Raw genomic sequence first — 26,383 nt, forward strand, 5'->3', positions numbered from 1 at the left:
TACTCGGCACTGGTGAGGCCGCACCTTGAATACTGTGTTCAGTGTTGGGCCCCTCACTACAAGAAGGATGTTGAGGTGCTGGAGCGTATCCAGAGAAGGGCAACGAAGCTGGTGAGGGGGCTGGAGCACAAGTCTTATGAGGAGCAGCTGAGGGAACTGGGGTTGTTTAGTCTGGAGAAAAGGAGGCTGAGAGGAGACCTTATTGCTCTCTACAACTACCTGAAAGGGGGTTGTGGTGAGGTGGGTGTTGGTCTCTTCTCCCAAGTAACTAATGATAGGACAAGAGGAAATGGCCTCAAGTTGCACCAGGGGAGGTTTAGATAGGATATTAGGAAAAATTTCTTCACTGAGAGGGTGGTCAGGCATTGGAACAGGCTGCCCAGGGAGGTGGTGGAGTCGCCATCTCTGGAAGTGTTCAAAAAACGTGTGGATGTTTAATAAATGTGTTTATTAGATTTATTAGATTTATTAGATTTATGATACACTTTAATAAAGCAAGTTAGACACAGACAAACAGCAAATGCAGATGAACAAAACTTCTTCCTTTTTTAAATTTTTTTTTGTTTGTTTTTTAAATTAGGATTACTTTTCTTACTATAACTTCATTCCAAAATGAAAGAAAGATCAGGAGTCACAAAGGAGGAGCCATGTGAACAGGTAGCTTTAAAAAGCACAAATTGATACTTCCAAGCATAGTTGCTCTAAAAACTTTGCTGCTTTATTCTTCATCAAATTTCTGTCAACTGGTACAGTGCAATAGGCAAGCCTGGTACTGTAACTGAAAGTAGTACCTTGAATAAAGTAGTATTATGTTCTGTAAATAAAGACATGCTATAGTCTGAAACTACCTCTCCTCAAAAAGATTTTATTTGGTTTTGGAAGTAAACGTCACGCAGAACCTGCCCCCCCAAATTAAGCACCACAACAACACTTTCTCCCCAGCACTTTCATCCCTTCTCAGCTTTCTGAGGTTCTTCTTTTACTTTGCGACAATGGCTGGATCTGAGTTTTTTTAAAAAAGAAAGATAGATAGATAGATAGATAGATACACTTAAAAACTCATGTCACACGTGTTACATGATTGCCTGCCTGAATGCGGGAAGATGAGGAAACACAAAGAGAAAGATAACATGAATGCAGATCCAGAGATCACATACTACATACACATAATTACAGTGAAGATATTAAGAAAAAAAAATTCTTCATAAGCAATTATTGCCATATCCAACCTTGGTTTTTGTTCTCTCACTATGTTTCTTATTTGGAAGGGTGATAAGAGGAAATAAAAAAGGAAAAGCAGAATTTGAAAAAACAGAATTTGCAAGTGCAGGCCTCAAAATTCTTACAGCTGATGGGAGTTCCAGAAAATAAAACTCTCAAGATCAATTTTTGCTGCCTTTCAAAAATACGTGACATATCAACACCCTAATCTGCCCTGTTGCTGACTTCTACATGTAGACGAAAAACCTCAACACCTACTGAAATGCAATCTGGTAAAGCAAAGAGAGAACAGAATCTGAATCTCCTCAGTGAATTACAGCGTGTAATAGTTACCTGGCTGTTCCTTCACTCCCAACTGAAGAGGCTGATGGTGGGATGTACATCCCCCAGGTGCCAGCACTTCCATCGGGGACCTAGCACAGTAGCAGGGCCACATCTACAGAACTTGAGATGAGCAAAGATATGCACCTTTACCTTAGGCCCAGTTCAGGATATTTTCACTTGAAGAGACTTTAACACTTAGAAGATCCTAAGTACTTTTATATGGATAAAAATATTCAAGCTATCTTTTGTGCAGTTACTACTTTGAGATTCCATTTATTTATTTACAACACTGTTTTAGCATGCATTACAGTTCAGTCTTTTAGCAAGGATAACTTGACCACAGGTCATGAGCAGTTCAAGTATGGCTCTGTTACAGGCTCTGAGGTGAAAGCTTGCACATGGAGAGTTGACGCAGATCAGCTGATGCCTGCTGAATTGCCTTTAAGCAAGAAAATGGTGCACATCTCTCACAATCACCATACTGACCACAAGGCAGCGTTCTGTGCTGAAACGGATTCAACTCCAGAACATGAAATACAGGTAGATGACATCAGCAGGCAGCTCTGGGATACTGAGCAGGGAGGATGGAGATTAAAACCAGGTATGTAAAAAAGTGAACTGCATAGAGACTAGGGAGACAGAGGGCACAGGCTGAAGTCCAGATCTAAGAGTCATGCAAAGATTTTGGCACATAGCTTGAGTGACCAGGAAGTTCGGTTGTTATATACCTCAGCTGCCATCATTAGAGTTATCATACAATACAATAGAACACAAACATGCTACATTTTGATGTGATTTCTAATAAGCCAAATCTTATGCAATAGTATGCATTCCTTTATAAAAGGTGGCACAGATCAAACCTTTGATAGGATTGTGTACTACAAACCCATTTCATCACCATCAGAGAGCAGTTAAGGGATACAGCAGTCTGTTCTTTTTCCAAGAATAAAAAACATAAGTAAATTGTAGCTTCATCTGAAGAACATTACCACATATTTGTGCTTTTGCAGTAGGTATTTAAAATTATCAGAAATTCTAATGCCAAAATGTAAATTGTTTTAATGAGTTTTATCTTGCTCTGAAGATATGCTAATAGATTTGGAGAAGCCAAATCACATAGGGCTTGGAGTACTCATTAATACTTGGCCTGAAGCCAAATGCTAGCAAGGGAGCATTGTTGAGGCACACATTAAGCTTTGTGACTGGAAAAAAAAAAACTGGATACAAGGCATAGTAAGGTGAACTGCCTACACATATGCATGTACAACCCTGCAGGGGACTTCTGCTGTAATAACGAATTGACTGCAGCTCCCCCCTTCAGTGGCTTTGTTTGCTCCAAGGCCTTTTTCCTGCTTCACACCCAGAATGACGTATCTTCATAGCTGGCTGTCCTTTCTAGGATCATTTAAACTAGCTGTCACAGCTCCACTCACACCCTGGCAGACAGCCAAGCTATCCATGCCCTACATTATACACCTGAGCAGCTCATATACACACACACCTTGTAAGCACCCCCATTTTCCCCTTTCCAGGTCTTTCAGTGTGCACTCTTCCAGAGGCAATAGAACTTACTGTTTTCTTTATAAAGCTCCATGTTCACATGTCCTTTCAAAAGGATTCACCTCTACAACACAGATATTTACAAAATATTTTTTTTTCTGACAGTGTCTCAAATAGACACAGCTGGAGCTGCTCCCAACACTTAGTCAAACAAAAATGACTTGTACTGAAGTACCTTAAATTCAGGACAGCTTTGCAGTCACATGCACAAGGCTGGAATTCTGGTGGCTGTTATGAAATTATGTAGCTATTATGACAACTGCAGAATAGTCATGTAAAATTTCAGCTTTCAAAAAGCTTATGCCACTGACACCCATTATTGACATACAACTAAAAAGTTGGGAAGCCACATAAGAAATCTCTGCACTGGGGTATCTGGCTCAGATGTTTACACCTAAGGTGGCCCTCTTTCCTTTTAAATTGTAAACCCACTGAAATTAAAGAACTGACTTCATGTAATTCAACCATTTTGCTGCAAAACATTTTAAGAAAATTATCCAGTAAATCCATCTATCCCATACCTCTAACTGGTCTCCAAGAGATTTTCCAGATAATAATTGAGATTAAAATACATCATCTGGATACTTAAAAACCAGTCCTACGCCTCTAAGAAAAATAAAGATTCGTAACTGAACTATCATAAAATTTCCCCAAACTTACCAAAGCTGTAAAATTTAGTTTAAGTACTGCATATATCACTAGATTTTGATTTGAAAATTTCTCCAACTACCAATAAATACAGCTAAATTGAGCAACAAAATGAAACTTAAAGATTCACTGCTCTAAACTGAGATACCATTCTGAGACTTTCTGGAAAAAAAAATCTCTAAAAGGCACAAACACTTATTTATCTCAAAAACTGTTAAAAACTGCTGCTCTTTGTAAAGAGCACTCTTTTGCAGCCAATCCCCATGTCTGCTATAGATCTAATCAAGTCTACGTCAGAGTGACTCTTCCTCTCACACTGGGGCATCTGTGCCTGAGAGGAGGAAGAAGGAAGGATATTTTTAGCCACTACATTTGAACACATACTGCCATGTGATGTCCTCAGCCTGTAGTCAGCCCTGTTTTACAGCAATAGTGGCTCAACCGCTGCCCATCAGTTTCCTAGTTTGATAACAGATCTCTTATCAACAAAAGCCCATCTGTTCCCATGGAAGTAGAGAAGAGCCACTGCTGAAGAGCCACGCAACAAGGCAGGACCCAAGTTTTAGCTAGAACAGCTCACGCACAGCAAGGATCCCCAGCCATTTTCAATCCCATACCTAGTGAATATTTCTAAGCACAGCTTTTCCATCCTTGTGAATTCTTGCACACCAGTCTTCATCTTCTCAAAACCAAACAACATTCAGGAACACACAGGCACTAAACTGCAGCATAACACGCAGATCTGGCAGCTCAACTCTCAAACTGACTCTCATATGCAAACATGAAACTAAACATAAGGCCTCAAACGTACTTATGTGCTTGCAAATTTAAACAAATTAATCAGAATGCTTGGATTTTGGAGACACAAAATCCAAGAAACTTGTTCAGAGAGGTCTCCAAGTTTTGGCTGAACCTCCTCTTTTCCCTAACTGTAACATTTTGGGATTCTTGCTGTGCTAACCGAAACAGAAGGTAACAAATGCTCAAGTACAACCTGTTAGCTGCCAATGTGGTTTTCCTCCTCAACAAAGTTGCACTGACATTGCCACAAAGAAAACAATGCAGTTTATTAAAAACACTCACAAAGTGTCAGGAATCCAAGGAAAGCACTCATGACACTCAAATTAGGACAGGAATTAAAATTTGAAAAGGTGAACAAATGATTCAAAGGCAGCAGTGTTGCAACTGAGTTTTTAAGCCTGGAAATCACTTGTCCCAGGGCAGAATGGTGGTCGGGTGGACAATTCTCACACTCCTCAGAGGTGCTTTAACACAGTTTTTCATTTCAGCGAAAAACAGCTGCTTTTCTGCTCTAAGAAGAGAGGTATGAACTAGCTACAAAACCAGTAAGCACCCACTGCTTCAATGGAAGTGGATTCATATATTCCATTATATAGCATTTTCTTTCCCTCAAACTCGCTGCAAATGGCACCACAGGATACTCAAATTCATCTCTTCAGGGTTTTGTGGAAGACAACCCAAGACACGGGCCTGGTAACCTGCAGCTCCCTGCCACATTCATGTTGCACAAAATCCCCTGAACAAATGAATCCTCCACACTCTGGCTGCCTAAGCCACCAACAAGGCAGCCATATGGAAGAAACAGCATCCTAAGAAAACCTAGGGTAATCTGCACGTCAAAGTGGCATTGTAATGCAGGTCAAGCCAAATCAGAATTTTTCTTTTCTTGGTTTACCCATCATGACACAAAGTACAGTTAATTTTAACTTCAAACATTCAATGCAAAAAGACACATTAGACAATTAAGGTGACTAGCTCAAGAACACACAACTGCTAAAATATTTTAGGCTTTTCCTTAGATTCAATTTACCATAAACACACATAGGAAATGCAAAATATCCACATTTTTCAGATCAAACCTAAAGCACGACGTTTAGATGTACTTTAAGACTGTGAATACCTGCTCTCCAGACAGATATAAAAAGCTATGAAAACACTTAACCACTGAGAAAGTGTTACTGGAAACATCCAGAGAAAGATTGTTTCTTAAACTGTGCTCAGCTACCAAGTATTATACCTAAATAATGCATGTAGATTGTAATGTAATGCAATAATGTGTTATGGATACAGGTTTTCACTCTCACCGTCACCACAATTCTCATCATCACTATAGAAACACTTCTTCACCCGTATCTTTTTAAAGGCACAAAAAGAACACAAAATACAAACAAACAAACAAAAAAATTGTTTCAGAAAGTCTTCCCACCCCAACAAATGTGAAGTACAAGGGCCCTTCTTCCCCACTCCTCAAGCAGTGCTTCTGCCAGAAGCCTTATCTGAAGTGGTCACTGCTACTTCAACACAGCACACACACTGACTTTTCACACTGACAGCATTTACCACAGCAGGGCAAGCAGCTGGAAGAAGCAATCAAGGAGAGCAAATGTAGAAGCTGTTCAAATCAAACGGCTAGAGCCTGGGTTACATAGTGCCATCTTTATTTTCTTTAAGAAGAAAATATGTCTAAGTTATTTCCATTCATCTTGAAGGAACTTGGAAACTAGTCCAAAGTAAAATGCAACACAAAGTTGAGGACAACAAATGAAAAATGACAATGAAAGTCACAGGACAGCCACTCTAGGATCTAAGCTTCTCTTACCCAAACTGTAAGTAATATTGTCCTCCAAGTCTATTGCACAAATCTACTCATCACTGGAGGTTCGTTCTGTACAAACGTTTAGAGGAAAATCCAGTATTCCCCTAACCTTCAGAAAGGGTTGATGAGGAGAAGTAGCTGGGTAAGATTACAGGAAAGGATATTACTTTATCTAACTACATGAGATAAAGGCAAGTTGCAATTACAATTCCATGCAACATTTCACCATGCAAAGCTCCAGATACATAGTCAAGAAACTCACAGTAGCACTGGCTGGCAAGTACAGTAAAGTATGTTGTAACAAAGCAAAGTCCAAAGAGAGGAATGTAGCTAGGAGTTAGCATTCAAGCTTTCACTTCAAAACCACCTTTATTTTTTTTGTATGTAACACAGGAATACTCGAGGCAACTTTAAGTTAAGTGAGGTACAATCAAGTCTAGCCACAAGGACAGAACTCAGCACAGACTAACTTACCCTGCCTCTCAGGCCTTGCAAGTCTTGTACTACTTCTTCCCCCCAGCAAAAGCCTTCAATTATGAAGACTTATTTCTTTATTTAATAGGAGAAAGAGAGAGAGAAGTGAAAAAAGAACAATCCAGACAGCAACTCTTTCTCTACGGTTCACCTTTTCAGGTTTACATGGCACAGAGAGATGGAAGGAAAAACCCCTGTATTTTAAAGTACATTGTAGTCATCTCCAAAATGTCCTATGGAGATCCTGGAAAGAGTCAATAAAGCTCAAGGAACCTTGCCACAGGTCTCATCTTCAATGAAGTTTCCTTCTGTGTTGGAAGTTTCTGCTGTCACAAATGCATAGAGGTAAAACGATAAACAAATTCACCAGTTCTGCCTACATTGCTTGTGAAGGATAGCAAGATGTCAGCCTCAGCAATTACAGAATTCAATTCAAATTAGTCCTCCCACTATTACCACTTGTATAAAGGTTACGCTACAGAAACAACAAATGGTGTATGTTCAAGAAGCTTGATGCAAAATCTCCATTACAGAAAGAATGGTAGCCTGCAGAAAATCAGCATTGGTGATTTTATAACCCAAACAAAGATCGCTTTACAGAGCTAGAAGTAGCAACAGCTAGTGTTCTAATTAGGCTTCGCTCATCTAAAAGGCCCGCAAGTGTTTCAGTCACAGCAGGGACTCTCAGAAGTGAGATTCATTTTCTGTTCAGCAACTTTTATGGTGCTTAAGTGAACACTAATTCTGATGAACTTCACAATGTAAAGATGACTGTTCAATGCTTGGATGTTGCAGCGAATGCACTGTCTCATTTCAGTGTTTAATCAAAATGGAGTGCAAAAAAGGAAAAAGATTGTTATCACAGCCTAAGCTCCACAGCTTGGCTTGCACATGTAGAGAGCAGATGCTATGGGATTCACAAGAACAGTTTCTTAAAAAGAGGAAGGGGAGTGTTGTTTTTCCCTAACTGACCAAGGGTTAGTTTACAGTGACTAAAGACCAGGACCAGCCACCTTTCATAACTAGCTGGAGTGCTCAGGATGTTATCACGGAAACAGAAGACAAAACATCCTTCCTTAATCTCAAACCCAATCCACATCAAATCTGGAAGCATTGAAGAGCACAGCTTCTTCTCAGTTTTCTGTTGCGCAGCGTGGATTAGTTTACTCAGGTACCAGTGGGGATGGTAACTTGCTTTCAAATGACTGTCTTTCCTCATTGAGGTTTCATTTAAAAAGTAAACAGATTAGCACTGTTTAATTTAGATTTAAGGAGGGTCCCAAAAGAAAAACCATCAGTGAAGCACACAAACTGAAGAACAGGTGAAGCTCTGAAGCCTAGAGCTTTATGCCATCAACAGCCTTGAATTCCAAGTAAAAACCTGCTCTACTTGGGAAAAGTTCAAAATCCAAAACCACACCCCAAAATAATCCAAATGTGTATATGCACATCTGTACATACAGAACAGGGTATACATTGCCTTACACATCTAAATAAATCCTCAAGTTTGAGAAGAAAAATTTTGAAAGAACTACTTTTAGCTAGTGGTCACAGTAAGGTCTCCTGGTTTCTATTCCTGTATCTGCTGCTAACGCAAATGCTATAAATTCCAGTCCCTCTTAAAAGAAGGGCTGATTCTAGCTATCCCTTCAAGTTTAGCAGCATGGACACCAAGCATAAAATACATCTGTTATCATATGCTCTAGACTATTTACCCAAGTACAACCAACTGCAAATTTGCAGGCCTTTAATGAAATTCTAAGGCTTTTGTAAGAACTCTTGGCACAAGCTCTGAGGGATGAAGGCTGAAAGCCACTCTACCAGAAGATAATAATAAAAAAAGCTACCGAGCATTCCAGTGAGAGTGTTTCAGAGTTGCTTTCAAGCTTAACAGAGAAACACTGCAGAAATATCAGCAGTGATCTTGTGGTAGTTTGCAAGCATATCAAAATCATAGATTTCATACGCAACTTCTCTCATCATGACGGCTCTGTTGTAAACCATTACTTGATGGTGTGTATCAAACAGAAAAACTGAAAAAGGTAATGAAGAACAAGCAATCATAACATGTGCTGCTTGTTCCAGCTGTGATTGCCCTTTTAGAGCTTTACATTACAAATGAAGCTGGTCACATACAGTAAAACTGAAAAATACCCTGAGGAAATACACATGCATGGCAGTCCACAAATCAGACTAGATTCATAGCTTGTGAAATCCATTCTTCATCTGCTTTGCATAACAATTTTACCTGAATACCATATAGTTCCTATTTCTATTTGCATGCGTCCTATTTTGTCCTAACCTCTCTTACTAAAATGCACTGCCAGAGAATGTATTTCTCACCATCTCTGAGGAAGGAGATGCACCTGTTTTTCAGAGACACAACAATTCCTCTGCAATTCCTCTAGGACCAGAAGGCAGAATTCCCTGCTAGTCGTCCCACACATTGCCTTTAAAGCAGTCACACAACTAAAATATTCAAGCAGAGGACAATGAAAGGCTTGCATTTCATTGAGGACAGGATATTGCAATAGTAACAACCAACCCTGAATCCTCTCATGCTTGGTACCCCAAACCTCTACAGATATAAAATCCTCAAAATTCCTCTACCAAGAATGAAAGTTAAGGAATGCCAAAATTAAGACAGTCATGCTTTCTATTCCAAACAGAGGATGTGTACCATTATCTCTGTTATACCTCATTGCCCAAGAAACCAGAGTCCAAGACTCCACTCCTGTACTTCTGTTCTTAATTACCGCTTTTCCTAGCACACAAACTCAAACAATTTGCCGATCACTTTTCAACACACAAGAACAGTTACTTGTGGAGTGACATTGAGCAACTGCTCCATGTAAGAGGTTCTCCATTACAACCATTCTAATGCTTGTACACAGAGTTGCTATGATGCACGTAACTAACAGCAAATTAAAGTCTAAAAAGATGTATTAAGGAAGACAAACTCCTAATAAACAGCTGTGTGATACAAACCTTCAAAGAAGGTGACTGCAGCCACTGATCCTGAATATTGCACACTTGGCATCCTGCAAAAATACCACACCGCATAAGGCAACTCTACCCCAGTGCTGGAAAAACTGCACAGGAGGAAAGATGATTACCAGTGGAACAACCTGGACTTAATCTTTGATCAGAAATTTAGGGTATGTGACTAGAGGGCAGTTTTATAGTAGTCTTGTGGACTTCAAACTACAGTGCTCCACAGCCAAGGCCTTACGTACACTGAGTGGAAGAATTTCTCTGTAGGTTGTATAGCTATTACAGTCCTGTCTATACATCTCATTACGAGTTTTGCTTGTCTTAGCAGCATGACACCACCGCGATTTCAACCTGTTTTCCACTGTAATGTTTGGGGTATTTTCAGAGGAACTGATACCTAGCTAGTTACTCCGCATCCTGTATTGATGCAATTGCTGCCTACGTCTATGACAGTACATTAATCCTTGTTGAACATCTTCCTGTTTTTATAAGGTATGTCTTCAGACCATCGAGATAGTTTTAAATTTTATCTTCAGCATGCCTAAGCCCAACTGAATTAATCACCACCACAAATACTATAAGCATGCTCTCCTTCATCACCCAGTTCATCAATGCAATATTATCATACCCAAAATAGTATTGTTGGAAATAGGAAAGACGCTCAGAGCCTTCAAGTGCAACAGTGAACCATGGCTACCTGTAGTTTTCTAATTATTTTTACAATCCCTCCTACAGTAGGTTTCAGCTAAATGAGGTCTCCCTGACCTGCCTTGTTACCCCAGGATGCACTGGCAAGTTTAAGTGACTAACAACATGTCTAAAGACATTATGAAAACTGCAGTCTTGATGTACTTTGAAAACCTGGAAAAAATTAAAGAAAAAATGCACATGCCTTGCACTGACAACCAGACTATTTGTTGAGAAGCAAGACAGATACCAGTGTTAAATGCCTGCTACAAAGCAAGCCAGAAGGAAAAAAATTTAAAGGTTGCCTGAAATCACTATTAAAGGTCAACTACATTTCAGTGGGAAATTATTAGAAACGCTATCTGCTACATTTTTAAAGTACACTAAGAAAAGATACAACCTATAAAGGCCTTAAAGAAAAACTTCAAAAGTGATCAGAACAGACTTTCACTTTTTGCTTTTAAAGGAAGTAAACTAACTTGATCTCCAGCTGCTCTAGCTGGTTTTTCCAGTGAAAAAGCAACCACATGAACAAAAGGTCCAACACGCTTCCAAAGATCAAGACAAGAGGCAAATTCTTGATGACTATTAGTAATATTATGGGGGGAAAAAAGGCGTTCAGTGCCATTTTAATATGGCATATACTTAGAAGATAGATAATACTAAATTTTTTTTCTTTAATATTATCATTTCATTTAAACTGTTTTATTACATTGTACATATTCATTTTACAGTGTGGACAAGTCAACAGAGCAATGAAAACCTGAACTTTGCTTCATCTGGTTTTAAAATTTAGAGGTTTTAGGATTCTACTAGCACAGACTCTGGCATTTTCTATACATTGCTATAAAATATTAAGCATTGTAAATTTTACAGAATGTAAAACAGTCTTACTCAGCTCTTTGAAAGAAATATATTAGGAAAAAGGAATATTTGACAACTAATTACCTACAGAACAAAGTTCCCTAGGTCAATTACACCTGATATGCCGTATTAAAAATATATACATACTTGAAAAGCTATGCAACACTTTTAATAGTTATTCTGATACTACTAAACTTTTGTACATTTCAAGTCTCTCACCGTTGGTCCTCAAAAAAACCCAGCTGTTAAGTTTCGCCTTGAAAGGTGGAACACTTAGGCAACTGAATACAGAACTATAAGCCAAAGTCTAAATGACTTAAGCCTGCATCTAGGAATGAGGATGTTTGCAGGCATCTCTCAAAACAGTCAGCAATGAAATTGTTAATACTGATACTGCACATATCTTGACCTCAGAATTAACAATCTTATTAGTTAATTCATACTTCTGAGCATAAATTCCCACCCAGCTACAAACTCAGAGACTACGCTATCAGTTTGCAGTGGCTAGATGTTTGGCAGCAGTATTGTCTGAGTTGGTTTATGCAGTCACTGCCCTGTGGCTGCACCCTCCCACATGCACTCTGTGCAGGGCTAACAGGCACCTGTGTAATTCAACAGATTGGAGAACTGATCTGACTGCAAAACAGTTTAGGGAGGTGATATATTTTTCACCTCAGTTGACTGGCTGGCTACACAGATACTTATGCCAGCAAGCACTAGGTACAACTCTGGAACTGAAGCAAGCGACTGAGAAGACGGGATGGAAAGGAATAGGGCAGGACTGCTTGAGCAGGCACTGCCATGAAGGAAACACCCTTCGTTCCAGTTTCAAAAGACACAAGAGAGACCTGCTCTACAATTCTTGCAACAAACAACCCCAAGACCTACATATGCAACAATTAGTAATTCCACTTGCTTAAAGTTTTATCTAGGCAGAGTTAAACATAGCAGACTACGGAAAGAGGTGGACAAGAGTTCAAGAAGGAGCACGTGGGTAGTCCTGCAAAGTGGCAGCAAAACCCCAGACTTGACTGATGGTGAGTGGGAGGAGGGGAAACGGGGAAGCAGGAGTGAGGGACTCAGCTGAGGCGTACAGAGGTATTTGTGGCTTTTGATGACAGGCTTACTTGGCCAAGTGTTAAGATAGATTTTTTTCAAGCTGTATACTAATTGAAGCTTGGACCTTTAATGGATAAGATGGAAAGAAAAGTTACTTTCAGGTCAGCCAGTCAGGTTAAGCTAAGCCTCATACTGATCCCAGCAAGAGACATCTGAAGATTTTTGCAGTGTAGACAGAAAAAACAGAGACTTAATGCATGAAACAGCTATCAAGTTCAGGGACACTTACAAGAAATACTGGTGGGCTGATCAAGCCTTTTTCCTGCTCTGTACTTTCAACAATGACAGCTTTTGATCCTTCTGACAAGTTTAATTCTTTGCAGGTTACATCACTGATGTGCATGGCAAAAGTCATCCCTTCCAACTACACATTGCGAAACTGCACACATGGGAAAGAACAGGGCTTTATAATTAGGTGTTTAAAAATTATGCGTTCATACCAGTTCGCAAAATTCAAACCTTTTAGACATAGGATGTCAAGCGACTGTTAACTGCAATATCCTTTCTTCAGCAACTCAACAATCCATATTTACTAATTTCTTACACATCTAACACACACCTGTGCTCTTCTGCCAGTCCCTAGAGCATGCTCTGAAATTTGCATTTGAAAGTACAGAAGAAGGAAAAACCCACATTCTACTACCTTGAGACAGCTGCCCCAAATGTCACATTCCATTCAGACCCCAGCTGCAAAGGCTGATCACTTTGGCCAATGAAGCTGAAGTCAGCCATTTCCTGTTATCACCAAAAAGGTTTTATAGCCTTAGTGATCTAATAGTATTATCACCATCTACTTGAACCACGTTTTCCCCAGCTTCAAAATACATCTGTAACTCGCCACCCATGCATTTCAGTCCCTACCCTACTAAAAAAGTGAAGTAAATGGTGTTGAAATCTCATTGAGATGAAAAATGAAAACTATTTTTAAAAAGTCAGCACAGGATTTTATAAGCAATCGCTGCAAAGCAACATCAGTACTCCAGAGAGATCTGAGAATCCCTCCACAAACAACTGCCTGTCCATGCAAAGAAGCCATACTTCCTACTGTTGTTAGGATGGGCCACAGCAGTTGCATCTGCACCTTTGGGAGAGCATGGTTTGGCTTTGCACATAAAATTTACCAGGCATACTGATGGGGAACAACATTATGTAAATGCTTGTCCGACAGAACGTACAAATCTTTATTAAGCAGATTTCACACACCGGAAGAATGGAAAAGACTAGTGATAATTAGACCAGAAAATACAACTTAAAATACTGCAGAAAGCCCCTCCACTTTTCTACTATGTTATGAAAAAATCAGTCTCCACTCTCAAGGCTATGTGAATCTTTTAGATGGAAGGCTTACTGCAATTGCCTTAAAACAACAGATACCACAAATTAAAAACTTCCCTCATCAATGCAGAGCTTCCACAACTCTGTTTTCTATAATGTTACGTAAGAGTCTTACGGTTCTTGTTTAGAGACAACCCTTTACTCAGACTGACTGCAATTAACACCTGCTTTGCCAAGAAGAAAGGGGGGGAGCTCTGAATTTGCCACAGTAAGGGTTCACTGTGCTCATTTGAATTATCATCCTCTTAAAACAGCGAAGATATGACTCATACCAAACATCAAAGTCAATGAATCCTCAAGATCTTTATTTTTCCTTAAATCCTTTACAGCTCCTCACAGAAGTTATTACTGGGGGAGTGTCACAGCAACAGCCCTTACATCACCATTTATTCCCCCTTCCTCCTCCACTACCCCAAATGGAACAGGCATGCTATCACTAAGCCAGCTCATGCAATTCTTTATTCTTTGCAATTTCCTACCTCTCATTTGAAAAACAAATACTTCACTGTTATCTAAAAATATATTAAAACATTGCCAGCAACTCAGCACTCAAAGCAAAACAACCATCACCACCCAGTGTGAATGCACAATAGAAGCAGCATTTTTGGTAAGGCCAATTTTTAAGGAGTTCTTGAGAACAGTAAGAAAAATAATTCAAGTTGCAAAAAGAAAGGGCTCGTCTATAATCCTGAAGAGAATGCTGCTCTGCCATCATGAGACTCGGCCAAATGTATAGCCTGAGGGCAGGAATGAAGACTGCAGTTTGACAGCAGCAAATGAGTTCAGCAGCAATGTCAGCTTAGGGTATGCTGATCCAATTCCCATGCCAAAGCTGGTGTTTCCCCAGTGCAGCCAGCACAACTACTTCAAACCAAATCAAAGACCACTTTAACTAAAATAAAAACAAAACAACCCCACCACACCAAAAAAACCCAACAAAGCCGTGTCTACTGCTGGCTCTCTTCCCTGACCAGTTCACAGTGCAACTCTACAAATGTCTGCACTAGCCGAAGTAAGAGTGACACACAAAACAGAATATCCTGTTTGTGAAGTAAAGACATGTCCCCAAGGCAGCGATTCCACAAGTGAAGTTTGTGACAGAACTAAAGTAAGCTTCTCCCAGTACCTTATTCCCTCCAGCCATTCATTCTCACCTCCGCACTCTCCATCCCCACCCAGTGCTGGCCCAAGTGTTTGAGAACTTAGTCAAGACTGAACAGGGTGAAGAAAAAAAAAAACCACCAACATAATGTGCAAGGGCTCCATTTTTTCCCCAACTTGCTCAGTCCCAATGGAGCTTGGTCACTTATGTGACTTTTATATTAACAGAGCACAGGAATTAGCAACTAGAGGAAAAGCTCAAGTGGTCCCTGTACTACAAAACAATGAAGCCTAATTAAATACACTCAATGTACTCTAGGCCGTTGGGGCAGCAACTTAAGTGATGTTCCTGCATTGCATGCTTCTTTCTAAGCAAAATCAGGCATAACAATATATACCATTCTACAAAAAGGTCTAATTTAGATGACCTATAAAAAATGACTGAGCAAACACAGAAGGAGAAGGAACTTGCTTCTGTCTATCCCAGCTTTGTTTGATGTAATGACACATCTTGTACCCTTCCTTTCCAATCTTCTTCCCTGCCCTCCAAATGCAACTTCAGGATGGCAACTGGCAAATATGCTTGATGTTCAAAGATGACCAGTAGAACAGTCAGAGCAATACAATGCTTTTTTAAAAAGTTTCCTGCAGTATCTAATCTAGAAGTCCATCAGTGTAGTACAATAAAATCTCAAATATCCTATGAATCTGTTTGAACAGGATTTACGATAAAACACAAACCTTTTAAGACAGAGAATCATATTTGCTTTTTAACTCCCACAATCAGCAGCTGTCATTTTGCTCTCTCTTGATTTACAGGCCTAAAGAAGCAGTAACACTTATTTCATAATTGGTGCCTAAAACCACGCAGAAAGGACATAGCTTCCTCCACAAGTTTAAGACAAAGACCTCTTGTAATCCTCAAAGTCTACCTGACAATGTTTGTATTAGTGTTCTCAGTAAAATGTATGAGCCCAATGCAGAAGATTCCTTTTTGCCATCACAGACTAGAAAGTTAACCCTTTGCAATCAAAGTTGACCTCCCAGTAACAGCAAGCAAAGTTGTGCTGTACATACTGAAAATCTAGGTAACTCCGTGCTCCAATTCAGTTGTCCCTTCTTTTAAAATACACAGCTACATTTGCACTAACTTCTCTGTAACTGTAATGAGATTGAGAGACAATCCATTAAGTTTTATATTTTTGTGTGTCAGACATTGGGACAAATCTCTGGAAAATCTCATTTCTTTTCAGAAAAGCTAGGAAAAAAACACCTGACCTATCATGAACTAAGGAGCTCCAGAAGGTCCTCTTATTTTAGATCCCCTAGAGTAAAAAGTATTAAACTGAAAACTGAATTCTTAATAACCATTACTTATCTGTTGTCATATATGGGGGAATTTCATCCTTTATAACTCAAATGAGTTGATTTACTCATAATTTTAGGTAGTCTATAATAATAATCTAAGTGTATTACTCTAACTAGGAAAGTCTTTGAGAGTTTGATTATTTCAGGATGATACAAACATTTTAATCCAAAGTTTGCAGAACATGCCTCAGCTACCTTTCACTAAATTTTTTGTAGCTGTTGAAGAAAGGGTTAAAACCAGGACATTTTAAAATCTAGAGACTAAGTGTAATGAGATCAGAATAATAAGATTACCATAATCTGCCTCACACACATAGCTAGGATCAGCCCTAATCTCTTCATTTTGAGACAGATGGAAAAAGCATGAAATCAGAGATAACAGAAGGCCAATTTCCTAGAATAGGCAGCTTTTCAAGGTTCACCATAGCTCTAAGTCAATATTTTTCTAGATTTGTACCTATTTAATCAATTCTAATATAACGTATTGGAAGGGAGAATCAGCCATCTCCAAACCCATACTATATAAACAGTAAGAAAAAGTAATACAACAATGTAATTTTAGTATGCTGCAAAATATTGAAGACTAAGAGACTAATTTACTGAGACTCTAGACAATACCCTTCCCAGATCTTTAATTGGAAACACAGTGAGTAAAGAGCCAATGATTTGAAAAACAAAGATCTCAAAACTGCACGACTAGAGATTGCTTATTGATTTTTACTGTAAGGTGGATAAGCACAGTTAAGATAGCAATTTGCATCTGCGCCCAGTTTGACACAAAGCAGTCCCGGGAAGGGACAGTTTTAATCTTGCTTTAAGACAGCATATTAAAAAGATGCAGCATGGAGTGACCCCTTAACTCTTCCGTTCTGCAGGATATGAATATTGGCAGGGGGAAGAGGGGAAGCATGAAATAGCCTCAGATATACAAGATAGCTGAGAGTGATTATGGTGGCCACTATCCAGCTACCTCAGTGGAACCTGGCCAAGAATTCACAATAGGGAAACTTAGAGAAAAGCAAAGCAGCATGCTATATTTTAGCTAAATAGGATCAGGAAGATGCCTTGAGATTAAACAACAGTGTTAAAGCGAACAGAGGTAAGCAAGAAATATCCAAGGAATTAAAACCAGACCAGTGGCTATAAGATAAATGGAAAATTGTTTTTCAAGCAGCTAACAGCTAACTTCTTCCAGAAAAAAAGCCCTACCCTGTAGGTCAGCAAAAGCCTCAGGCTCTCTAAATCAAAGCCTGAAACATGAGACCTTTGAGGTTTGATGTGAAGTTTAGCAGTATTGTAAGCTAGTTATGTGAAGACCTGAGAAAGGGCGGGGGGGGGGGGGGGGGGGGGGAGAATGCCAAGTACTTTCAGACACAGGAAATGGGGGAAGCACCTCAAGACCCAATCTCTTACCAAGCAGGTTCACCTGTCAGTTCAGACTAATTACTCTCACACTCTTAAAGCACATTAGCAGTTCACATAGTTTGCATGCATCTGCTCTTAGCCAATAATTTTACATCATGTCTTAAGTCAGCCCACAAAAAGCCTGTTCACACTCTTGAGCCCTCATGATTTTGTAACATATTATATAGACGTAGCCACAATTAATAATTTGGTTGGTATCCACAAAAAGCTCTTTCTATTGCCTCAACCCTGTTTGTACATATGCATAACTTGCTGTCTCACCTCTTATCTGTGCATTTAAAGTATTAAATTTAACTCTCCTTTGTGGGGAAGACATGCAGATCTGCAAAAAGCACTTACAACCCATTTCATGGGTTCATTTGTGATGGTTCACTGACGAAAGCTAGAAGAGGAGACCCGACCACATCAGTTCTGCAGAGCTGGTCAGACAATCCCATCCACACAAAACCAACAGCAAAACCAACAATAGTGTTAACTTTAGCCTCCTGCCAGGCATGATTTTTTGCTCCCTATCAGAATCTTAATCCAACCGCACGTAAACAAATCCAGGCTTAAAACAAGACACCTTCATAACTAGATTATGAAGTCAGTTATAACTAAGTGTTGACTAAAATAAAAAGAAATTAATGAATCTAATCTTTCCCTGTACAAATCAAGGCAAATTCACTGCATAAAACTAACTACATTTTGGCTTAGCAGGACGTAAGAGCTCAGTTTTTCACAGTATAAAAAACACCATTTAAGGCACCTAAAATACTAATATACCACTAAGGAACTGCAATTATATTCATGAGAGAAGAGATTTTTCAGCTGCAGAGTTTATATGACAGCATATTTTTTGATTGATAGAGTTTATTTAACCTGTTTTTACTGATTTATGTCTAGCAATATCTCAAATGGGAGCGGAAATGTACAGGTACTTGGTCTGGCTGATCTTCAGAGAGTGAGAACATTTAAGAGAGGCGGGAACTCCTCTTGTTTTCCAGTAACTGCAAAGCTGCTCAGATTTCCTCTCTAGTGGGACACGCACACACAAGAGGAAGACACTTGCAGATGGTTTCTGATCAGAACACTGAATATCATCTGACTCATTCCTGTCACATTTGCATAATGCAAAGCACACAGAGATCTTGCAAACCTTTATGAGAGCATAAGTGTACGTATCAAACTAAGCAAACTGAAGGCAGTTTGCACAACTGGCTCTAGAACATTATATCCACTTAAAAACGTTTCACAGAATGTCTCCAATCTCATAAAACAGAACCAAACAACAAGAAATAAGATGCAGTTTTACTGTACAACATTACATTGGCACCAGTGATTTTCCTGCCCACATAACACTGAATGAGGGAGGAGGAGAGGATGATAAAGAGATCCTTTATGGAAAAAGATTTTTAGGAGAGTTGCTTTTAAAGGCCTGAGATGGCACATCGCCATTTGCTTGTGCCCATGTTTCAATGGACAGACACAGCTCCCAGCAGATCATCAGCCACACTTTAAAACAAAACAAAAAAACACCAAACAAAAAACAACCAGGATGATGCTGGTCTTGCACTAATAACCTGAAGTTCAAAGACAGTTCAAACAGTCCATTCTCACAGACTGCTCAAGCCACCACTGCCAGTTGTTATGAGATACAACAGAGCTTTCACAAAGCAACTTTGGTCATTTCCACCAATGAAAACCTGACCATAGTCAGGTTCTGCTAAGAGAAAAAGATTTCAAATAACAGATGTACTGAAAGACCCTTGTTAGCCAAAGACATCAGGTACACTCCAAATTCAAACTTCCAGGCATGCAGGAAGCAAACGAGGTTCAAAAAAACCAGTCAACAATGCAAAGACATTAAAATAAAAAAAATACCCAGGAAAAAAATTTATTTCAGTGGATTTTGCAGGTAAATAACCTTTGTGAAAATGTACTTAATCACAACTCTGCTTCACAGGTTGTTTTGAGAAATGTTTCTAACAATTTTAAGAGACGGTAAAAACAAACTGCACCAACTGGTTATGCTCAGTTATCTTTCTAAATCTACAAAGTGCCCAAAACAACTTGTCTCAGTCACAAACCTTTCATTTCTTTTCCAGGTTTCCTTAGCTCTTCAGTCATGAGGGATACAGCTTGTATGTCAATATTCTTAACATTGTATCCTCAGTCATTTTATTAGGAAGATTTGGGCAATACACTTACCCACAATCAACCCCAGCTTTTACACGACTGTCAAAACCGCTAGCCTTTTCTGTACAGAGCTTCTTCAGTGCTTTCATAGCAACTTATGCCTTTAGCATATGTAAACCTACATAGGGCAAACACACTGAATTCTATACAAACCACAGGTTGGTGTACTAACAGCTCATGCTGTTCTGTAATTCATGATAACTTTAAGAAGAAATGTATGATTGTTTTTAGTCTGCTATGGAATAATGAACTATTATATCACAGAAATCTTTTAATGACATTTAAGTTTAGCTCATTTTTGGGTGACAACAGGCCTGAGTTAGAAGTGTTAATTCACTCCAACACTAAACCATTTTTCTTTCTTCTCCAAACGGAATGCCAAAAGACATTATAAATGACAAAAAGTGGAAAGATACCAATAATCTCCTCTTTTGAAAAGGAAGAAAGACAACCATCATACAGTAAGGACTACACACATGCCAGAGAGCTGCCTGATGGTCTGTAACATATACTTACTTCAGTGTCAAAACAGTCCTCCTACTTTGACTTAAACTGGGAAAGTACAAGGCCCAAGAACTCCGAAGCAAGTTTAACTTACATTTGATCATAGAAAAAGTCCAAAACCACAGCTGTGGGGGCTTACTGAAAGTAAACTTCTGAATCACATGCTGTATGGGAGGGAGGAAAATGAGGAGCATTAAAAAAAAAAAAAGGGGGGGGGGAACATCTGCATGTCAAAGTGATGTTTTAAAAAAAAAAAAACAACATCTTCCCTTTATATTATGAAGTCCCTCTTTCACTTCAGAGCTAATAAAACAGCATTAGGTCATGTCAAATCCTCTCCATAAAAGGAAAATAAAACATTTAAATAGAATTTGCTCACACTAAGTTAAGAGTAGAACTTTGTGTATTTAAGAGACTGAGCCTACCATAGTCACTGTAGCTCACTATCACATGGATTGGGAAAAGAAACACTTATCCAAGGTTACTCAGGATTAGGAAGAAAAACAGTATACTAATACAGGAATTTTTTTTTTAAATTTAAAAGGATGCACTGCCTACAATGTCTCTCAGAAATGGTGAATTCTAAAACTGATAAATAAGTACTGATACATGCTTTTTTTCCTTTCCTTTTTTTTTTTTACTGTAACACACTGTTAGAAACACCAGCTATGTCTACAAGAAAAGTATGTTGCTGCCTTCTTGGCTTATGGGCAAAAGAGAAAATCAAAGAGTGCCCTTACATGAATAATGCAGAAATGCAGATACTAAATGCCAAAAGCAGTAACTTGCTCCAGAATCCTAAAGTCAAGACAGCTGAGGCACCAAATTTTTTACGGAAAAGATCAGAGATAAAGAAAACCATCTCCTAATTAGTGTCTCAAATTAGAAGAACTGTTCCAGGTCAAGAACAAATTAAAACAAGAATAGAACTCGTTATGGCTCCATTGCAATAACCTGCAAGGGATATCATAATGCAGGTCACTGACACCCTAGGGTATATTATTTGACCACAGACTAATTTTAAGCTCCAAAGTATATTATAGTAGCACAATATCTCCATTGTAAGTCTCAGTAAAAGTCTCACTAAAACTCTCCCTTACTGGGAGATTCCAATCAGGAGATCAATGCCTTGACCACAAAAAAAACCTCCCCCCAGGGCCCTGAACAGGGGTCAATCATTCCTACATAACAAAATGGGATTTTTAGACAATGCATTAGCATGGATGCATTAAAGAACTTTCACAAAAGTGGAGTTCTGGGAAGACGGCGATATGTGGAAGCCATCTCACTAATATACTCACAAACCAGGACCAGGCCTTATCTAAGATATTGAATACATATCTTGCACCACAACTGCTGCTGTTTTGCAGCAATATTGCTAATATGCAGCCATAAAACCTCCCTGAAAATACAGCTACACAATTAACTCTACTTTCAAGAAGCTATTTGGAAGCTGGTCTCTTCTGGCAAAGCTATAAAAGCAAAAAGCAGTCTTCACCTCAGATCTCCATTTGATCAGTGGCAAGAGAGACCAAAAACTTAACTCCATACAGAAGACAGATGAATCACTAATTGAGATAAACTAGAATAGTTGCAAGGCCAAGACTCAGGCTTTTCTAAGTTTTACGTGGCTTGTTTCACTAAAAAAACCCAAAACTCATTTTTTCAGCTACTTGTGTCCACAAACGTACTCATTAACAACCCAGGACCCCTCCCCCTGTGGCTTAATCTAAGGTTAACACAGAAATCAAAGGGTCAGTGTCCACAGTGGAGGGAGGCTGTACCACAGGGATCCCTGGAGCGGCTGTACCGTTCAACAGCTTCACAAGTGATCTGAGAAGGCAACAGAGGGGTGAAGCGGCAAAGTTCGCCAAGACAGTTATTAAGTGTACTCAAACCTTAAAATTGGTGAGTTGCACAGATAACTTTTAATACTAAAAAACTAAGTTATAAATGTCATATTAAATACAATATGCAAAATATGAGGAAAAACACAACAAAAAACCCCAGAGAACCACAGCTATATGAAGCTATAGGCTTTTAACAAACTATTACTCCTCAGCAAATGTCCTGGAATCATGGGGGTATTAATCTGAAAACACATTAGAAACATTACTTAATACCATTAAAAAAAACGAACCCAAACAAATATTTTGACACTGTAAATCTGTTCTGTGTCAACGCCTGAATACTCTGAGTACCTCCACTCCACCCATCTCAAAGAACACTAAAACGAACTAGAAAAGTCGAGAAATGAACAAGGATAAATTAAAGTATGGAATGGGTTTTGTACTATAGAAGATCAGACTCAACAACTTCCTTCTCAGAGAGAAAGCGACAAAGGCAAAAGATTTGCAAATCTATTCACCCTATGAGAAGTACAGGAAGGGATGTTCTCCTACCATCTCTTGCAAGGGGAGGGGGACAGAAGAGGAAAAAAAAAGTCAGTAACAGACCCAGGTAGCCTGTTTCAAACTAACAAAGGCAATACCTTTTTTTTTCCACATAGTACACGTTTACATTACGGGAATTTAATGCTATAATGTACAGATGGACTCAAAATGGGTTTAGAAAGATGCACAGAAGATGTGGCCATCAGTAGCTGCTAAAACACAATAGCCCAGACACAGCATCCAGCTGAGAAAGTCACTAAAGCTTGACTATAGGAAGCCAAGACCTTAAACAAGAAGGAAGATGATGTCCAGTGCCAAATGTCTTACACAATACAGCCCAGTATATCCCCAAAGAGGACCATCTAGCCCAGTCTCTATTGGCAAATAGTACAGATATTCAGAGAAGAATAGAGGAACATTATATGTGTAAAGAGTTTTCTATTACTTTTAATCAAATGAAAATTGCATATAATTCACTTCAAATGGGAACTGCTCCCAGAATGTTAAGGGACAGCATTTTAACATTATGAAGGGTAAAATTTACTTCCATAGGAGAAAGTCTAAAGCATAATCCATTATAAAGGTATAACTTTGTATTATCTGTTGCAATGAACAGTGAGTAGGAGAAAGCTAATACAGGTAGTTGGCAACCATAAAAGGTCAGCTCAAATCCGAATGTGATAGTGTTAAAAAACCTTGCCAAACCCAAGCATACCCCAGCAGTGTTACTTGTTCCCTGCATTAGGACACCAGAACTAGCTCCATTCATTTGGATTAGTCATCCTCTCCCCGCAGTTAGTAAATTAGGAGTTTTGGGGATCATGACTGAGGGACACAGATGGTTTTACAAGAGTTTGACTAGGTATGGCCAGTTTTCGCAATCCTGAACAAAACCAGCTAACCCCAGTTAGATTCAAAGCAAACTAAGAAAATGGTATAGCCATATTTGCTTTGTGAGGACTTTAAAAGGGTCTAGAACTAAACCCTTGTGGGGTAGCTCAGACACAGAATGCTAATCTGCAACTCACATAAGTCACCCACGGGTAGATCTCAGTAGTTGACCAGTCTGTAGAGTGGCTGTTTTAACAACATATTGCTTTACGTTTAATAACTTCAGCTTTTTTGAAAGTTAAAAATAATTTTTCTGCTCAACAAATAAGCTTCATGGGGAACTTATTACTCATAATGCAAATAGCATCAACAGTGTCTCTAATCTTACTGCAGCATCATGCACATGTTTGCAATCCAAACAGAGACAAGTGGAATGAAAGACAAGCTTTCCAAGGAAAAGAAAGCTCAATAAAGTTTATAGAAACACCAGAGGCCTCTTTTTACCTATGCTCTTCCTTTTTACATTACCTAAACAAACTCAATGAAGGTAACAGCTTGCAAGATTTCCAGACATAACAAGCTGTAAAGGAAGGGGTGGAAGCCAGAAAAGCTGGGTCAACTATAATCACTTTGGTTATCTCTATTTTTTGTGACCCTGTAAAGAGAGTTGTTAGTTTCAATCTGGGTCTTCCTAGGATGAACTGTCTTCATCTACTCATCCTGACAGAGAGTAAGTTACACCGTTAACCTAAAGGCCATTTTCAGGGAAAAAAAAAAAAAAAAAAGATGAATGTATCACTTCCTACTAAGGAGTAAGGAAGTGTCAAGACAGCTTGATACTGGAAGAAAGTTTAAGCAACCCTGTACAAACAGTCAAAACAGACAAATCCACACATTAGCTTCTTACAAATCATAGTTTCATTAGAGGTAGGGCAGAGGCGTCAGTGCAAAATATATTTTAAGAAACAAGGACAGAAGTGAAGACAAGGAGGAAGCAGAAGTAACTTCTGCTTCCTCCATTCCACTGTTCAGAAGAGAGCCTGAATTGCCAGTCCATGCTTTATCACTTCCAGGGCTAAGGAAAGGTCGACAAAGTATTCTTCAAGGACATGCAAAACATTACAAAAATGTAAAATTTAGCTGTGAAACATATGCACAACAGGTTTTCCTGATATTGCCTCAACGAGTTGTATTTGTCAAGCTGATATTCGTCACACCAAAACTGGAGCACTGTTTGAAGGCAAGGTTGTGAAAAACAACATTTTAAATGCCAAATTTAAAAGTTTTCCTTATACTTGTCTCCATTATGGCTGCCACTTCCTCCTCATTTTCCTCCTTGCATTTGTTTCTTCCCTTCCTCTGCAACTGTAGGACACACTTTGAGCACTTGTTTGCCTTCCCTCCAAAGAATTTGGGAATTTTTCCTGGTTAGTTATGCCCCCAGTAGTAGTAAATATTAGAGCACAAGTCCTGAACGACACAGCTCAGGGAAATACCTCTTAAGTAGAAGTGGCAGATTTTCCAGAGGAGCTAGCAAAAGATGCACACTTCTGCAGCTTAAAATCCTTCCTAGCATTCAGAAATAAATGTGCTTAAACCTGGAACCTAAGCATAGCTCTTTCCAAGCAGACCATAATCTACTGATAACAGCAGAAAGTAAAAGCCAGATCAAATGGACAAAGTATCACCTTAGTATTTATGCTAAAGAAGTGTAGGTAACAGAAGAATACTCAAAATTTCTATTATATCTTCATATAAGCATTTATAATGGAGAAACCTACTCAAGCTCAGTGAGAGTTGCATGGTTTAAAATTTTGTGCCAATTTCTCACAAACCAGAGGGCTGACTAGCTTAGACCACAAGTCTTCTGCACTAGCAGATCTGCTATGATTAGTGGAACCTGCTGGCTCATACATAACTCATGAAGAATTCCCCCCTTTCCTCCCAAGGGAAACAATTTTGCATAACAGCAGCACTTTTTTTTTTCCCCCTCCACATGTAAACCTGTAGGGTTTTAGTACAAGCTAGAGCAAGAAGTAGGTTGGCTCAATGCAGAAAGCATGAATTCCAGAGACAAATTATTTAAATAAGAGGTTTTAGAGACTAACATTATAATTACAGTTCAGCTGAACTGAAAAAAAAAAAATGCTTTCTGCTCTCTGCATGAGGTCCAGCTGCAGTGGAGCCAACACACAGTTCACAACAAAGTGTGCATGCTGACATGAACGCATGCAAAGAAACTAAATTCAGCAGGTACAAGCAGAATAAATCTATTCCATTAAGTATTCTCTTTCTATAGTTTATAAAAGTCAGTAACGTTTGAACATCACAATTATAAATTAATTACTCTACAGAGGCTGACAATCTACTTCCTAGACAAAAATAGCTGTCCTAACTTTTGCCTATTCCAGTCACCATCTTGACGTGCCCCCATGGGATTAAAAACACAACTCATTTGATGAGTCTTCAGTAACAGGACTATCTATCTGCTTCCACAACCTCAAACAATTGGAGACAAAAGGATCTAAGCTCTGATACATAAACTCATGTGAGCAATCATTCCTTAAGGGGGGGGGGGGGAAAAGCCTCTTAGGCTCGTCAAGACATTGAAGACATTTTTTAAATGGGCTTTTACTTAGCACCTACAGAAAAACACTATTCTTTTAGTAAAGAGAAATACAGACTGAGGAAAATTTTGAACACAACCACTTAAAATGCAAATTTCACATGCGTCTAGTAA

The 26,383-nt window shown here is 39.0% G+C and overlaps 1 protein-coding gene across 3 annotated transcripts in view; it reads right to left on the bottom strand.

The window, feature by feature from the left end:
* The window catches only part of GRB2 (growth factor receptor-bound protein 2), a 46,342-nt gene that overhangs the window by 11,388 nt on the left and 8,571 nt on the right, over window positions 1–26,383 (bottom strand). The window lies entirely within an intron of this gene.

The sequence above is a fragment of the Phaethon lepturus genome, unplaced genomic scaffold, assembly GCF_000687285.1.
Source record: "Phaethon lepturus isolate BGI_N335 unplaced genomic scaffold, ASM68728v1 scaffold46723, whole genome shotgun sequence".
Taxonomy (NCBI): domain Eukaryota; kingdom Metazoa; phylum Chordata; class Aves; order Phaethontiformes; family Phaethontidae; genus Phaethon; species Phaethon lepturus.